The sequence below is a fragment of the Anguilla rostrata genome, chromosome 17, assembly GCF_018555375.3.
Source record: "Anguilla rostrata isolate EN2019 chromosome 17, ASM1855537v3, whole genome shotgun sequence".
In the NCBI taxonomy this organism is placed as follows: Eukaryota; Metazoa; Chordata; class Actinopteri; order Anguilliformes; family Anguillidae; genus Anguilla; species Anguilla rostrata.
Genome location: NC_057949.1, coordinates 21,781,527 through 21,794,892, shown reverse-complemented (window position 1 = coordinate 21,794,892; position 13,366 = coordinate 21,781,527). Strand labels below are relative to the sequence as shown.

At 48.6% G+C, this 13,366-nt stretch overlaps 1 protein-coding gene and 1 long non-coding RNA gene across 5 annotated transcripts in view; one reads left to right on the top strand and one right to left on the bottom strand.

The window, feature by feature from the left end:
- LOC135242860 (ras-related protein Rab-26-like) overlaps positions 1-13,366 on the top strand; it is an 87,706-nt gene that overhangs the window by 13,615 nt on the left and 60,725 nt on the right. The gene's annotated exons all lie outside the window — the stretch shown is intronic.
- The window catches only part of LOC135242864 (uncharacterized), a 101,157-nt gene that overhangs the window by 51,361 nt on the left and 36,430 nt on the right, over positions 1-13,366 (bottom strand). For both annotated transcript variants that reach the window (XR_010326490.1, XR_010326491.1), the window contains exon 2: positions 1,415-1,523. This is a non-coding gene — a long non-coding RNA (uncharacterized LOC135242864). The remainder of the gene's footprint in view (positions 1-1,414; positions 1,524-13,366) is intronic.

Sequence of the window (13,366 nt, the reverse complement as noted above, 5' to 3'; positions counted from 1 at the left end):
ACCCGCTACGCTCCCTTACCCTCCGCCGCGCCCACTCCCCTGTCCACAGCGCGCACACCTGCGAGGTTCATGACCCGCTACGCCCCGTTACCCTCCGCCGCGCCCACTCCCCTGTCCACAGCGTGCACACCTGCGAGGTTCACGACCCGCTACGCTCCCTTACCCTCCGCCGCGCCCACTCCCCTGTCCACAGCGCGCACACCTGCGAGGTTCATGACCCGCTACGCCCCGTTACCCTCCGCCGCGCCCACTCCCCTGTCCACAGCGCGCACACCTGCGAGGTTCATGACCCGCTACGCCCCGTTACCCTCCGCCGCGCCCACTCCCCTGTCCACAGCGCGCACACCTGCGAGGTTCACGACCGCGGTGGAAAGAGCAGACGAGGATCGGGGGAAGGGCAGCTCTCCCGCGCACTAATACACCGTCCCCGCAGCCGCCATTTCCCAGGGCTCCGCCCAACAAGCCGTAGCCTACAGTGGGCGTGGCCTTGTTGCCGCAGCGCCGGATTGGCTCCCGCCTGTAGCCGGATACAAATCACCCTATCAAGTCCTCCCCATCTGCACGCCCCCTGGTGTCCATAGTGATTCAGCTTTCACTGTATTGTGATTGAATCCTATATCTAAAATTTTTTTTTAAAAAAACACTTGGCTCCTGTTAATTATTGAGCCAACAGCCATTGCTGTTGTCCTATATTAAATTGGCAGCTGTCATATTTATTTTGGAAAGTCAATTTTTCAAAGCGAAGAAAAATGGCCCATGTATTGTACTCTAGGTTTTTTGGATTGGGGTCAATTTTCCATATACACAAAAATTTGTTTAAATGAATCTATTGTAGGTTATGAAATTTAATAAATACTTGCATTCTATCAGTGGGGTCCCATTTCTATAATAGAAAAACTTACGTATGGGTCACTTTTTATGGAGTCATTTTTCTTTCTGACACCATAAGTACTTATTACATCTTCCAACACACTGCTATGGGACTGGTATAACTGAGCAACCAATATAAAAAAACAAATCCTCAACACCTTCCCTCCCCCCCCTCCCCTTTTCTCCCAATTTGGAACCGAACAAGTATGTTGCTGAAGCACACCTATTAGCCACTGAACATTACTGAACCACACCTATTGATCACTGGGCCACAACCGTCTGGTCTGTCGGGCATTTTTATGCAGCTGGAAGCTCTTATCTTTTATGTGCTCATTTACTATTTACATTCTGCGCAGTGAGCTCTCGTGCTGCACAAAAGAAAAACAGGATAAGGGCTTTAATAAGGAATAAGAGGCTCTTTCAGATTAAGTAACGAACTAACAGAGTGAGTCTCATCTGCCCAAGGGCTTCAAACGAAAAAACACACCGAGTGAGAGAGTCTCTCACTGCTATGCTATCGAGGCAAGGCAATGACCACATTTACCTTTTCCTCTTTGCCACCGCTTGGGACTCTTCTTCTTTCACGTTCTCTCCTTCGAGACTGTGCCCTTGGATTCTTGCATCACATCTTTTTATTGCCGTTTCTTCTTCTTCTTCTTCTATTCAAAAAAAGAACAGAAACAAACGGTGAAGGTTTCTCGTTGTGGCCCGTTTCACGTGCCATCTGTCCTGGAAACACGTGCTTATGCAACAGGCGTGGTGCGTTCCTTTTTTCTTTTTAAATCCGGGACAAGTTTACCCGCTTCAGATAAAGGGAGTCAAGTGGGGGGGGGGGGCACTTTTTTCACATTTGAAGGGTGCTCTGCTTTGGAATCGAGGGCATTTAAATGGCATGCAGCCAGGGCTAATTATTCAGCTCAAGCAGGGGTTGTATATATAAAACGCTTTCATTTTCACAACGTTTAATGGTCCATGTACCAGTGTGGGATGGGGAGGTTGAGTAGTGGTTAAAGCACTTTTAAATCAGACACACTTTAAAGCTATAGTTACCAAACTGTGACCTCTACTGCACCTTGTACAGACCTGAATTGTAAAGAACTCAAACTTTTTGGCAGACATATTTGTGCTGGGCTAACTGTCATATTAAGGGTTAGGGAACTTTCCTTCTTTTTGCTGGTTTAACTCCCAGGGGGGTAAAATACTGCTGTAGCCTTGAGAAAGGTGCAGAACCTGAATTTATTCATCAGTTCAGGTATTCAGCAGAACAAATGGAAAGCACTGGTGTGAAAATGTGAAGATGATTTGGAGCGTGTGTCATACAAATTATCTGAACATCAAAATATTTTAACTTATACACGAGAACGGGCCATTCAGTCCATTTTGGCTCATACACTGTCTATATCCAAACAATACATAGATTCTAATCATGTGATGTAATCATGCATGAAGTCACACTGATGGCCTAGCTTCTGGCCTACTATAACATGCAGCCAAAGTAATAGAAAAGTAAGTAATAAGTAAGAAATGAGAAATAAATAAAAACAATAAAAACCTTAGATCAAGGCAATTTTGCAAGTGATATTTTGCAAGTGATAGAGGTATATGCCCGCAGGCTTTCATTTCAGTGAAGCATATAATGACCTGTTTCACCCAATCACCACCTTGACTGAAACAGCTCCTTCACCAGCGCAGCGAGTGCCCGTGATTTACCATAGAAGAAAAAGGTAAACAAACTCCAAACTAGACCGCAGCTCCCTCGTGATGGAGCTGTAACACACTGTTAGCGCTGTAGCTGTCCGGCCGTAGTTGATTTAGCGCTTAATGCGTTGCTAGTGAAGTAAAGCTGGGCTAAGCTAATCCGTCACGGCTTCCTAGGCTTGAAGAGAGGCTGAGAGACGGGGGTATTCCTCCGTGGTTCCGCACCCTACCCCCCACGCGCCTCACCCCCACACACCCAGCCCATTCCCTGATCCCCTGGGCCCTTGCACAACAAACCGTGTCCTTCTGGTGCACTGGATTGCTGACCCTGTGCCGGTGAGCCCAGGTGCCGGGGGAATAACGTTCACATGCACATCATGCAGAGACATGGGGCTGTAGCTAAGCGAGAGGAACAGTAGTGCTCCTGGGTCAGTGGTTCAAGAGACACAGACACACACACACACACACACACACACACACAACCGTGCAGATACACTCGTACAAAGCATGGATTATATAAATGTATACAGTACACACACACAAACACAGACATAAACAAACACATACATACAATATTTCTCATACACACAGACTTACACTGACACAGACACCACACACATGCATGCACGCACACACACACACAAAAAATATTCCTCATATGCAAATACACTCACAATATCCCTTACGCAGACATACACACAAACCTGCTCACTCACTCTCTCCCTCACACACACACACATATGCAGACAATCAAACACGTATAATTTAATTATTTCAGACCATAAACATAACCAACGTGCCCCAAATAATTTTTAAATGTTAGGTGTGTCTTCAGACACGCAGACAGGACAGTGATGGGCTGCTTGTCACGTTGTGTGACAGGGATGCTGCAGTCAGCTTCTGCTTGGTTTGTTTCTCTGGCACACACAGAGTGATGCTTGGGCGACAGAATACATGCATGATCAAAACGGTGCTGGTGTGGCACTTTTCACTGACAGCTTCGGCACTTCAGCACGTTCTCAAGCTCACTTTTTAAACAAGAACTAAAAGCAAAAGCAGGTGAAAAACAAACTGTGTGCCAGTCAACACCCAAAACTGCAACCCCCTCAACCCCCCGCCCACCCCCACCTCCACCACCAACCTTCCCAAAATAAAACAGCCTTTCTAGCATGGAGGCAGCGCAGTCTGTTGAAATCCCGAATTCCTTAAGCGTGCGAGGCCTGGCTGATGGGAGGAGGGGGGGTCACACAGCGATGTGTTTTCCTGTGTTTGCACTGCTCCGACCGCCCCTCACCCTGTCCAGCGTTAAGCCCCACATCCACTCACATCGATTTGTTCCAATCCCATCGCTATTTAGGGCATTAAGGGGTCTGACACGACATCTCTGCACATGCCCAGTTCTGACCTCTGAGAAAGTGTCCGCTTGGGTTCAAGGTAGATTTATTGATTGCGCGTAGCGGCTAGCTAACGTGTGTGAACACGTATGTGTCATGTGTACGTGGGTGCGAGCGTGCGTGGGTGTGCGCCTGCTTATGGAAAATACAAGGTGGATATAAATGGGTTCTGCCAACACAAAGCTCTGTGAATAGAATGCAAGGACACTCTTTACGCACATGCACACACACAACCTACACACACACACACACCCTACACACAAGCACACCACAGACACACACACACACTAACACACCACAGACACACACACACGCGCGCACACTATTTTGTGTGGCTGTCCTTTTGCCATAATCTCTATTGAGTGCCAGCATGTGTCTGCTCCCTCTCATCACTGTAAAGCAACCCCCCCCCCCCCCCCCACTTTTCCATCGACAACCTCCCCTTCATATTAATCCCAACAGTGGATCAATCCTCCGATTCGTGACACCAACATTTAGGTCTTGGATGCATGCACTGAGAAACCAAACGGCCCTGCCTCCTGTCTTAGAACACGGCGGTCCATCAACGCAGCATAGCGTTCGCTACAAAAGAGGTGCTCAACGCAGCAACTGCAGTTATGTATCTACAGATAGAACCCTTCTCCTCTTGCTCCCCACCCCCCGGTGACAACACAGTACACATTTCTCAAGTGTGATCAAGCAAACTGAGATCGCACGTTCCTAACGAAGTCTCACTCACTCACTCCGGCTTACACAGGAACAGACTGAGATAAGATGTGTGCGCACGCACGCGTGGTTGTGTGAGTGCGTGTGTGTGTGTGTGTGTGTGTGTGTGTGTGTGTGTGTGTGTGTGTGCACGCGCGTGCGCATGTGAGTGTCACTGATCTTGCTTAGAGGGGGTGGGGGGGTCAGGGTGGGCACAACCTGTCTGGGATGGGACCTCCTCTTGATGGTAATCAGAGATAAATTAACCACTGTGAACAGGCTGAGTGACTTATAGAATTTTGTACCAATCATTTTTCAAAGGCTTTCCAGAATAGTAGCCTGAGGCAAGCCAACAAGTTTGCCTTTACAACTTTTTTCTTGCTAAAAAAAAAAAAAAAAAAACATTTAAAATATAATTCAGCAAATGTACATACATGTGCTCCTCCCCCTTCTCCCTCCGCTGAGATTGAGTGGAGCCTCACAGGTGAGGGCAGCGAGAGTGTTTGACAGTCTTCTGGAAAATGGCACCAGGGAGGTAAAGAGTTAAACTGCCTGTCAGGTGCCTGCTGGGCCCGTTCATGAATATTCATGAGCACATGGGCAGAGTTTAAAGTCAGCTACTGCACCATAGGGCGAGGACCACCTGGTGGAGAGGACATTTTCTAATTTTATCTGAACAGCAAACAGCCAAGTTACCAGGGCCATCCCCCACACCAACACACCAAATGGGCACCCTGTCCCTGAATGTGTGCATGTGTGTGTGTGTGTGTGAGCCTGCGAGTGTCGTGTGTGTGTGTGGGTGAGTGAATTTGTGTATGTGTGTGTGAGACTGCGAGTGTGTGTGTCTGTGTGTGGGTGAGTTTATGTGCATGTGTGTGTGAGCCTGCGAGCCTGCGTGTGTGTGTGCGCAAGTGTGCGTGTGTGAGAGCGTATGAGAGGGTGAGGGGTGTGTGTGTGTGTGTGTGTGCACGCTTGTTTGCTCACATATTCTCCTTTCAGGAAAGTAATGAAAAGCTGTAGCATCAATTCCCCTCAGAAAGGTGTCACATTGACCTTTTTTACAAGTCACTGGAGGACGTTTTGTTAGCATGGGTTTACTGTTCTGTGGATGAGGGTCTCTCACTCTTTCCCTTTTTCCGTCTCTCTCGCTTTCGCTCCTTCTCCTCCGCAACTTCCATTTCTCCATCCTTTATTTTTCCTCTCCCTTCTCTTTCCGTGTATCAGTCCCTCTCTTCTATCATCCTCTCTCTATCCCTTGCTTTCTCCTTCTCTTCCCCTATTCTCCCATTCCTTCCATCTTCTCGCCTTCTCTTTCCTTCATCTCCTCTCTATCTCTCTTTCTTCTCTCTCCCACCACACTCTTCCTCTCCCTCTCTCTCCACACACACATCTTTCTCCTCTCATCTCCTCCTACCCCTCTTCTTTCTTCTCTCCTAACCACCTCCTCTCTCTCTCACACACACACACACCTCTCTCTCTCTCCCTCTACACACACACACTCTCTCTCACTCTCTCCCTCTCTCTCTGTCTCTCGCTGATGGAGCCACCCCCATGCGCCCTTATCGCGCCTCTGCTAAAGGTCCTCATTTGTTTTGGCCGTTTAGTGAGTCTCCCGGTAGCTGCCCTCTGACGAATGGGGCCTCCTTGTCTCAGCGGGAGCCTGGAATGGATTTCTGGGAGATTTAAGGGATTAACTGCACTGCCGTTCATCTTCTGAGCGGACCCCTGGAGAATTATCGCACACGTGGAGCCTCCAGGGGGCGCTCGAAAACTCTCACGCATGCACGCGCTCACACGCACAGGCACGTGCGCACACACACACACACGCATACGGTCACGTGCACACACACACACACACACACACACACGCATACGGTCACGTGCACACACACTCTGATGTCACGTACGTGGACTCGGTTTCGGATCATTCCTGGTGATCCTGTATCATTCTGTGATTGTGAGGCGTATGATTATGGGGGTGCGGCCCCTGGACTGCCAGGTGAAGATGCCTCCTGGAAAGATGTCGCAGAGACTGTTGCCCGGTACAAAGACTGTAGCCTTCCACTTCCAGTCCGGTTCCAGAACTGCTAGTTGAGATTACAGATTACAAAGCAACAGAGTGGGAACTACCGCGGATCACCAGTCAGATCCTCCATGGTTGGGCCTGGTCTAATCCTGGTCTAATCCTGGTCTAATCCCACTCCTCAGCTTTAAATCCCTGGATTTTCCTCATATCGGTAATTCCGTCTGTGCCGCTACAGTTTGGTGCCAGCACTGATCTCACAGGAGGGGAGCCTACCACTCATCCAAAATTCCACATCCCTGTCATATCCTGGAGCGAGAGCAAGCACGGTACTGTAAAACATGAAATAAAAGCAATTTGCCAACCCCAAAAATATCCCCACCACAATAAAGCGATTACGCTCTCTGCTCTCTATTTTATCAACGTTAATGTTCTGTTGCCGCGGTAACATGGTTTTAGCGTGCCTCGGGATTGGTTCTTCCGCTGAATGTCTGTGATGCACGTGCTGGGAGCTTATCGTAAAGCGAGTGTTCAGCAGGGTGGAGGTACTTTGGGGGGGGGGGTGGGGGGGCGGTGTGGGGTTGAGGGACAGCACCCTTCTGCTTTGCAGTTCTCACACTCGCGAGCGGGAGAGACGCGCACCTGGCAGAATGGGAGCTGACACGGAACATTCAGGAAAAAGTGCTGTGAGCTTCGATTCTCCCCTGCTGTCATGACGTGAGTTCACTATGTGAGCCAAGAAAGGAAAAATGCTGTTTTTGCGCACGTGTGCATGCGCGCGCGCGTGTGTGTGTGCCGTGCGTGTGTGTGCCCATGCGTGTGTCTGTGTGTGTGTGTTACTGACCTTCAGTGTCATCCTCAACCCCCTCCATCCCCAGCCACCCAAAAGCTGAAGATCTCCCATACCACTGTGCAGATCGCACAGCTAGCCGGCGCTAGCTCTCACTGGCATATTGCTAACCCGGATCAACAGCGAGAGACAAGGTGGCAGACCGGATTATTTTAAAACGCGCTGTAATGAGGCCAGACCGTCTGACTCATCCTCCTGTCGGGAGTTTCTCTAAATGTGCTCTTACAGGTGTGTGCCGAGGTCTGCCCGGGCGACTCCTGGCGCTAACGCTGCGTTAGCGATGCCTCTGACAGCCTGTTACAGCCCTCACCCTGTTAGCACCCGCCTCTGCTCTCCCACATTCACACAGGGCTTCCAGCAATGAATCAGGCCTATCAACGCACTGGGCTTTTCCAAATATAGGAGTACAAACCAGGGTAATCTTAACCTTTCTGAGTGCTGTTGTTAGGAGATGTTAATGCAAGTGGGCACGGGCTCACAGCTTTGTCTTCGCCGGAGTGTTTGGGAAGAGTGTTGAACATTCACATGCAGAGTCCTGCTCAAAGGGCAGGGACTTGGAAACTCACAACCTCCTGGACACTGAGCCGCTGGGCTCTGCTTCTGAGGGAGCAGAACTGGCTTATGAGATGGAAACAAGATATCGCTCTCTCTCTCTCTCACTCTCTTTCTCTCTCTCTCTGTGCCACACTCCTCTCACAGTCGGCGAACATTTCCTTCCCCTGTCTGTCGAGCGGTTGCCACGGCAGTCCTCATCCGTGGGATTTTCACTTCGTTTGCCTAATTTAGCGGTGCCTTGCTTCGAGGAGCTTGAGGATTTGAGAGTAAATTTAGCAGCGAGCTTCTCCGGCGGTAGGAAAGAGGAAGAGGAGGGAACGGCGTTGCCGGCGGGGGGAGGAAGGGGCGTGACAGGTTGCGGGGTGAGCGGAGGAAATCAAACAGGAAACAGGACTGTCACCTGGCACACCGATCAGCCAGGGCCTGTAAAAGCTGACAGCTGTCACCTCCCTGCATCTCATCTCCAGTCTCTCACACAGCAAGAGAGAGAGAGAGACAGAAAAATATATCATACCAATAAATATTCCGCCCAGATAAAAGAGAAAGAGAGAGAGAGTGACAGAGAGGGACGTCCGAGAAGGAGTGAGAGTGGGGGGGGGGGGGGAGAGAAAGAGCAAAGATGTCACATGCCTCACTGATTAAGATCAGACTTTTGGCTTCTTTTTGTAATACTCTGATCGGCCACAAGGGGAGCAGGGGTGGGGCAGAAGCACACAAGCTCATTACCGCCCCGCCCCCACGGCATTACTGCAGGCTGAGGTAAATCACTCTCCTGCAGCAATGACAAGCGCACCAGATAAACTGCCGAGAGGCGGAGACGTGTTTTATTAAATCCACCCTTTTCTGTGTTCCGTTATTTACAGAAATGACATATTATGGATTATATATTAGATTGCATTACATTATATATCAACGTTTTGAATGTTCCCTCCACCAGTAGTAAAATGAAATGGAATAAGATTGCATTTACATTGCATATAATTGCATATATTATACAGTAAGAGCACAAACAAACCTCTTCACCTTCCCAGTGTGGGTGCAGGTTTTTGTTCTAGCCCAGCACTACAACACCTGATGTAACCTTTAAACTAATCATGGTCTTAAATCAAGTGGAACCTGCACCCACACCGCCCCTTTTTGGATAAGATTTGACACCGCTGTTCAACAGTACGCAAGGTACAGCGTAAGAAAAACAGGCTGGGATAACAATTACCTCATACAGCATGACTCCATTTAGAGAAGGAGGAATATAGAGCTCTTTAATTCAAACGTGCAAGGCCTGTTATCACAGTTCGGTTTCCCCAACGCGCGGCTGTCAGGATTCACACGAGGAGTTCACACACCTACTTCTCTCTCAGAGCAGCCAGGAGGTCTTCCGCAGAGTCTGTGTGTTCGTACCCACACATCCTCTCACCCAGGTGAGAGTTACCGGCGCAGAGTCAGTGTGTCCATACCCACACGCCCTCTCACCCAGGTGAGAGTTACCTGCTCTAGGGTCAGATATGTTTGTGTGTAAAGCGCCATGTGGGGTGTGTGGTATATAACACCAGGAGCTCTGTGTGTCCTCCATACTCAGGGGCGGAAAGTCCAGGGGTCAGAAAGTTAAAAGTCTTGCCATGTGTTTCTTCCACCCATGAACTCAGCCATCTCATTTCACTGATTAGCTCTACCTCCTGGCTGAAGAAACTGTGCTAATTAGCAAATCCGGACGATGTGAACAAAATACTGAGGAGAACTTCTATGTTCTGAACCTGAATTCTCCACCTCTGTCCTTATGCCAGAATGACTAAGCTGTTCTGAGAAAATGCATCATTCACCTCTAATGTTTTTATGAGGGCAAATTTCCAGCCATTTTATAAAATGTTTTTTCTAATGTTTACTCCTTTGGAAACTTAAATAGCGTGGAAAAACTGTATGTGAGCACGCGCGCGAGTGAACAGTGAGCAATCAATAGAGAAGGCTGAATAGATCCATGACTAACAGCGAACGGCTACGCGTTTTCTAAAAGGCGACTGTCGAACCTAAATGAGGACTGCGAAGGATGAGAAAAGAGGGGGGGAAAAAAAAACTCCGCTGTTAGTTCAGCTCAGAGCGACGCGTGACGCCCGGTCGCCGTTTCCTTTCTCACGTTCCCGAGCGGAGCTCGACAGGACGGACAAGCGTACGCGGCGCGGCGCCGTGGCAACGCAGGCAAACTGAACGGCCCTCCGAAGGCCCGCTTCCGCACAGGAATGAGTCACTCTCCTAGCGGAGGCTACGTCCCTCGCTGCAGCCTCCCGCATTTCAAAGCATCCCAACGTCCTTGGGGGCTGATGCTGGAAGTCGGTCGTGTGGTAAAAGTGTAAAAGTATGCTTTTATACCGTCGTATCAATTGTACCTTGTTTTGAACCCAAGTTCCCATCATGCACACCCGCAGTACAACTACAGGTACAGTTAGCTCCTTGAGGTGAAGACCAAGCCTGGTAAATGCCACTTATATACTATATATACACAAATAAATGCGTATATTTGTACATGTGTAAGTGTGTGTGCAGATTCGGTACACTTTCAGGTTTATTAGTGCTTAGTTTATTAGTTTGACTTTTAACATATTTCAGCCTGGCTATTTCATGGGAGTTCCATTTCATTACTTTACATTCTTTTGCATTTTTAGCACACCAGACTTCAACAGCGACCAGCACAACAGTTTTCCATGTTTCCTGCTGTTGTACACTTGAGTAAGGCACTTTACAGACTGAACTCGGTTTCATCACGTCCACCCATTACCCATCATACAACACTTGCCTGCAAACACTCTGCGCAGGCTGAATTGCGTGTGCTTGAATCGTCTTTGTGAACGTGGACCTGATGAAACACAAGAGTAATTAGGAGCTATATTTAGGAAATACACAAAAAGGAATAATTGCGTACGGGTTCTCAGAGACACAAAAGGGAAATTCGCAGAAAATAACTATTAGCTGGCGTCACAGCCGAAGGTGGTGGGCAGGGGCGGGGGGCTGGTCTGAAGCTTGCCTACACAGAATAAAGAGAAAAGAGTCAGATCTTGATAAAGAAAGAGAGGGCCTGTGCCAGAACCCACCACGTCCGCCTGTCGCCTCAGGGTGCACTCCGGCGACAGCACCCTCCCCCTTTAACCCTTTAAAGGTGTAAGATCACAAATGTGTCCTTAGAATTTAACCTGAGCATTCTAATGCTGATGTAACAATCGATGCTGGTAATTGAATGCAACGGAGTTCTAGAACACCGACGTGAAAATTCTTCAAAAAGGGTTAAAAGAACACAAGCCAATAAATTGTGTCACTGCAAATTTAAGCCTGTCCCAATGTCCTTAATTTCGGGAAGCAGCTCCATTAATCAGCCTTAAAAGCAGTCCCTCCCCTCCTCCCACTCCTCCCTGCGCCCGCTCTGTCAATCAATCAATCTGCCCTGCTGTGACTCAGCACAGGGGCGTGTCCTCCATGCTACTCAGTCCGCCGTTCAATCAATCACAGCGCTCTCAAAAGGATGAAGACCCACAAGCGATGCATCGTAAAAGGAACCAAGTGGAAAACGTCTCTTTGGCCCTATGCCGTTGAAAAAAAACATTACAATTTGTCTTACATTTCGGTAACTATAGATTCGGGATAATTAAGCTGTAAGGAGGAGAAAAACGAGCTGTAACAGGTGCACATGAATCACAAAGTTACCGGTTGTTATCGGTTCATCAAGCACTGAGCACTCTCTGATTATGCTGAGGGCATGTGGGTGGGGGGCCGGAGCCAGGAGATCAGTACTGACTCAAGGAGAACAGGTGGGGGGGGTCAAAGCAGGCTTGAGGAGCAGGGAAGGTAGCTCTTCTTTCATCCTACCCCGCAGTTCTGTCTCCTGGATCTCAGGAGCAAAGCCGCTGTGTGTGTCTGTTCGGCGAGAGCCGCGCGAAGAGCGACAAATTAGGCGCAAGCACCGCAAGACCTTCGAGTTATTACCGGCCGCCCACTGAACTGCGCTTTAAGAGCAGACTGTGCTTTAAGACCAGACATCACTGCGTCTCCAAGGACGAAGTTCGGAAAAAAAACACCAGCGGTAAATTAAGCCACTGACTGAAAAGGGTTGATGACCAGTCACTCTGTTGCCTCTCCAATGTGTCATCAAGAAGAACATTCACAGAAGTAATTTTAAGAAATTAAAAAAAAATATTTTTTTTTTTTTTCCCGAAAGTGTTACCATAGTTTCAAAAGGATGGCTCATGAAATATGCTTCTCTGTGTGGAAGTCTGTTGGATAGGGACTAGACTGAGACTGAGTGGTGTATAAGTCGTGTGGGGATCTGTTTGGAATAAGGGACTATGACTGAGACTCAGAGGTGGAAGATGCTATGTAGTCCTGTGTGGAGAGTCTGTTTGGAATAGGGGAACTGAGACTGAGAGGAATCCAGCAGCCCAGCTGAGTGTAGGAGTCTCTGAAATGCGCCAATTTGCTGCTGACAGAGTGTAGCCTGGGTCAGCAAGATGCACAGTCACACCATGGAAACTCCGAGTCTAACAGAGTCTCACATCCAGAGTCTAACACTAAGCGTATGACACAGAGTCTAACACAGAGAGTGTGACACAGAGTCTAACACTGAGAGTCTAACACAGAGAGTGTGACACCCATAGTCTGACACTGAGATTCTAACACACTACTGAGAGCTTCAGCTACTGAGGGGACAGTGATATCTGTGATTAGAGAGAGAGGGTGAGAGAGGGAGCTGGGGAGTGAGTGAAGGAGACAGGGAATCAGACATTGTGGGGTGAAAAGAGGAGGCAGATGGAGAGAGGGAGGAAAAAAGTGGTGAAGAAAAAGTGTGCAGGGACAGAGATGGAGGGAGAGAGAGAAAGAGAGATGGAGAGCTGAGTGGATTCTATGGCAGCTTGCTACATTCTCCACTGCTTAAATAAATACAGATTAAATCACAGATTATTGACAGACACACACAGACTGCTTATAACGAGGCTGTTGGGGGAATCAGGTTCTTAGGAACCTCCTTCCTGGAACGCGTTTAGCGATGCCCCCCCATGACAGTACATCAGCCGTGCAAGGTTTATGTTTGGAGTTTAGGAGTCATACAGGTAATAACGTTGGTATTAAAGCAATGAGAAAAGGCAGGCTCGTGACTGATTGATTTCCTGTGCGCTTGTAAGCCAGCGGATTTCATCGTCTTACTTTTTCCCCATCAACACCGGTGTTCCCCTACGGGCCCATTACTGCATGCGCTACGGATAGAGAGAGTGTGTGTGTGTGTGTGTGTGTGTG